This window comes from Anguilla rostrata, chromosome 2, assembly GCF_018555375.3.
Source record: "Anguilla rostrata isolate EN2019 chromosome 2, ASM1855537v3, whole genome shotgun sequence".
Classification (NCBI taxonomy): Eukaryota; Metazoa; Chordata; class Actinopteri; order Anguilliformes; family Anguillidae; genus Anguilla; species Anguilla rostrata.
Genome location: NC_057934.1, coordinates 64,133,793 through 64,137,439, shown reverse-complemented (window position 1 = coordinate 64,137,439; position 3,647 = coordinate 64,133,793).

Genomic DNA, 3,647 nt, shown 5'->3' with positions numbered 1-3,647 from the left:
TACAGACAGAGGAAGTTACTTCTACCTGGGGGAGGAAAAAAACAGTTTGAAGCTTATATTTCTAGTGATGTATATAGAAAGCACACAGCAGATTACTCCTAATACATTGTGTGAATTGATATGGCATGAATTGTTCATTGTCTTACAAGTAAAATGAATACATTGTACACACAAATCACTTATGATCATCAGCAGAGCAGGAAGTGGTCTTCTGAGTAAGCTGGACAGACTTTAGAGAGAGAATTTGCTGTGCATGATTTTATAAAACATGCAGCATGGAAAAAACTGACAGACAGAGAAAGGGGAAACACAAATTTAACAGGGTTCAAATGTTTTTTTTAACTAATGCGCATTAAAACCACACGAGCAAAAAAGTGTTTTGGACTGACCTTTTAGCACAAAATATTTCCTAATTATTTTGCCAAGTGTGGACAGCAAAAAGGGGAAAAAAAGAGAAAGAAAATGGTCAAGTACTGGTGATTTTTCTGAGCATGTGGTTCGAATGTTGTAGGTGGCCATAGGAAGAATGTTCCTTTCAGTTCTTTTTATTGAGTTCTCATCACGCCACGACCATCCATTCACCTCAGTAAAGCGCACTTGTGCATGAGGCTTTACTTCTTTTTTCACCAGTTAGTATCGGTTATCATCACCACGGCCCAACATCCCATTAACTGGCTCCTGACCACAGGCTGAAATTAGCAGTCAACTGAACAACAGCCGTTTTCCTGTTTAGAACTGAGACCTTCCCTCTGAGTTTCCTGCCAACAACACCCTCGGAAGCTTTTCTTAGACACAACAAACCAAAGCTCCTGCCAAACATGCCACGGCAATCACCCCTCATTCAAAGCTACGGAGGTGCCCTCTCGCAGCCATGATAACCATAACTGTAAGTAAAACCAGACCTTGCTTAAGCATTTTTATACATGACTCTATGGCTGCTGGGATTTTATTTGCCTAACTATGTGAGAAAGAATCACAACTATGTGTTTGCTGGCCTGTGTCTATTATCCCTCATTTGCCCATGCATTATCATCTTTTGGTTCACAGCCCATAGTTCTGTTTGTTGATTCAGAGGACGGACACCCGGAACACAAAAGAGGAAGGCAGTGTTTCCAGTCAGGGCCCGCTTACACACTTTTTTCATAATTCATAATTTCGCAAACACTAATTCGCAGTAAGGGTGTGGTGGGAGACAGAAATTTCCACAGCGGAACATGTGATGACGTTCTGGTGCGCAAGTTCCTCTAATTCACATACACATGCGCGCGCACACAAGCATGTGTATGTTTGTGTGTGCGCATTTCTCTGCGTGAGAATGAGTTGAGGGAATGTACGCAACACTCCTATTTAAATGGGTTTTTTTTTTAATTGCACAGGTGAATCCTGATAAGATTACCTGGAGTTAAATTAATTATTCAGTCCACATTTCACCAATATAAGAAACGGTTGAGTGAATCACGTACCCATATGACCATTATATATAGTATTGTGGTCCTCTTACCATGCACCAACCATAAAAAATAACCTGAGGTACTTCCAGGCAATTAATTCAAACAAAGTATGTCTACGATTGTAGTTTCAGGCATGTCGGATGCAGGATGTTACATCGATGGAGCGGTAAAACACGGAGAGATCTGACATGGCGGACTGAAGGAGGCTGATTTCAAAGTGCAGAGTACTTCTGCATTCCCCGCAGAACTAAAACATTGCAATGCAAGTGCAAAAATAGACACTCGTGTGGTGTAAGATATGGTGAAAGAAAGCTAGGTGAGGGCAAAACTATGAAGTGTTCCAGAGTAAATGGTAAATGGATTGCATTTATATAGCGCTTTTATCCAAAGCACTTTATAATTGATGCCTCTCATTCACCAGAGGAGTTAGGGGTTAGGTGTCTTGCTCAGGGACACTTCGACACGCCCAGGGCAGGGGATCAAACCGGCAACCCTCCGACTGCCAGACAACCGCTCTTACCTCCTTAGCTATGTCGCCCCAGAGTGACAGAGAGGGTGGCATGGAAAACCCCAACTAATTATAATGGACTGCAACTGGTTTCATTAAGACCCAGCAAAAAATACAATTTTCGGTTTGGAAGGCCTGACAGATTATGGAAGCAATATGTACTTTCAAGTTCTTACTTGGATCATGTGCAAAAATGAGAACTGGGCTGTGTCTGTAGAACAGTCCACAAACCAGATACACGCCCACACAGCGCTAAATCAGGCAGCTGCCATTTGAGACACATTATACACAATGTGCTCTCCAAGCATACACTCTAAAACCATGCGGGTGATGCAATCCGGCTGTAGCCAGAGCTGCTGGTCTATTAACTGCAACTGTAGTGTGATATGCTGACAGTGAGGTGGTGGCAGATTAAACCATATGCTGATGATCAGGTCTATCTATAGAGAGATGTGCTGGTGGATCAACTCTAACTAGGGAGATGTGCTGGTGGATCAGCTCTAACTGTAGGGGGATGTGCTGGTGGATCAGCTCTAACTGTAGGGAGATGTGCTGGTGGATCAGGTCTAACTGTAGGGGGATGTGCTGGTGGATCAGCTCTAACTGTAGGGGGATGTGCTGGTGGATCAGCTCTAACTGTAGGGAGATGTGCTGGTGGATCAGGTCTATCTATAGGGAGATGCGCTGGTGGATCAGGTCTAACTGTAGGGAGATGTTCTGGCGAATCAGGTCTAACTGTAGGGAGATGTGCTGGTGGATCAGGTCTAACTGTAGGGAGATGTGCTGGTGGATCAGGTCTAACTGTAGGGAGATGTTCTGGCGAATCAGGTCTAACTGTAGGGAGATGTGCTGGTGGATCAGCTCTAACTGTAGGGAGATGTGCTGGTGGATCAGCTATAACTGTAGGGAGATGTGCTGGTGCATCAGGTTTAACTGTAGGGAGATGTGCTGGTGGATCAGGTCTATCTATAGGGAGATGTGCTGGTGGATCAGGTCTAACTGTAGGGAGATGTGCTGGTGCATCAGGTTTAACTGTAGGGAGATGTGCTGGTGGATCAGGTCTAACTGTAGGGAGATGTGCTGGTGGATCAGCTCTAACTGTAGGGAGATGTGCTGGTGGATCAGGTCTAACTGTAGGGAGATGTGCTGGTGGATCAGGTCTAACTGTAGGGAGATGTGCTGGTGGATCAGGTCTAACTGTAGGGAGATGTGCTGGTGGAACAGGTCTAATTGTAGGGAGATGTTCTGGCGAATCAGGTCTAACTGTAGGGAGATGTGCTGGTGGATCAGCTCTAACTGTAGGGAGATGTGCTGGTGGATCAGCTCTAACTGTAGGGAGATGTGCTGGTGATCAGCTTTAACTGTAGGGAGATGTGCTGGTGGATCAGCTCTAACTGTAGGGAGATGTGCTGGTGGATCAGGTCTAACTGTAGTGAGATATCCTGGTGGATCAGGTTTAACTGTAGGGAGATGTGCTGGTGGATCAGGTCTAACTGTAGGGAGATATCCTGGTGGATCAGCTCTAACTGTAGGGAGATGTGCTGGTGGATCAGGTATAACTGTAGGGAGATGTGCTGGTGCATCAGGTCTTAACTTAGGGAGATGTGCTGGTGGATCAGGTCTACTATAGGGAGATGTGCTGGTGGATCAGGTCTAACTGTAGGGAGATATGCTGGTGCATCAGGTTT